Below are 224 nucleotides of genomic sequence, written 5' to 3'. Positions count from 1 at the left end.
TAGCAGCTGCAGTGGTAGCAGCAGCAACTGCCGCAGCAGCAGCACTGAGGGACTGTAAGCCACTCCTGCTTCCACTAGCAACAGAAGCAAATGCAGCAACTGCCGCAACTCTAGCAGCAGCAACAACTGCAGAAGCAGCTGCAGCTGCATCAGCCGCTGCAGCGACTGTTGGAGTAGCAGCAGCAGCAACTGCAGCAGCAGCAGAAGCAACTGGAAGTACAGCA

The sequence above is a fragment of the Eimeria tenella genome, genomic scaffold (assembly GCF_000499545.2).
Source record: "Eimeria tenella Houghton genomic scaffold, Eth_scaff3107, whole genome shotgun sequence".
Lineage (NCBI taxonomy): Eukaryota > Apicomplexa > Conoidasida > Eucoccidiorida > Eimeriidae > Eimeria > Eimeria tenella.
The sequence above is the reverse complement of the archived record's forward strand: the minus strand, read 5'-3'. Positions refer to the sequence as shown.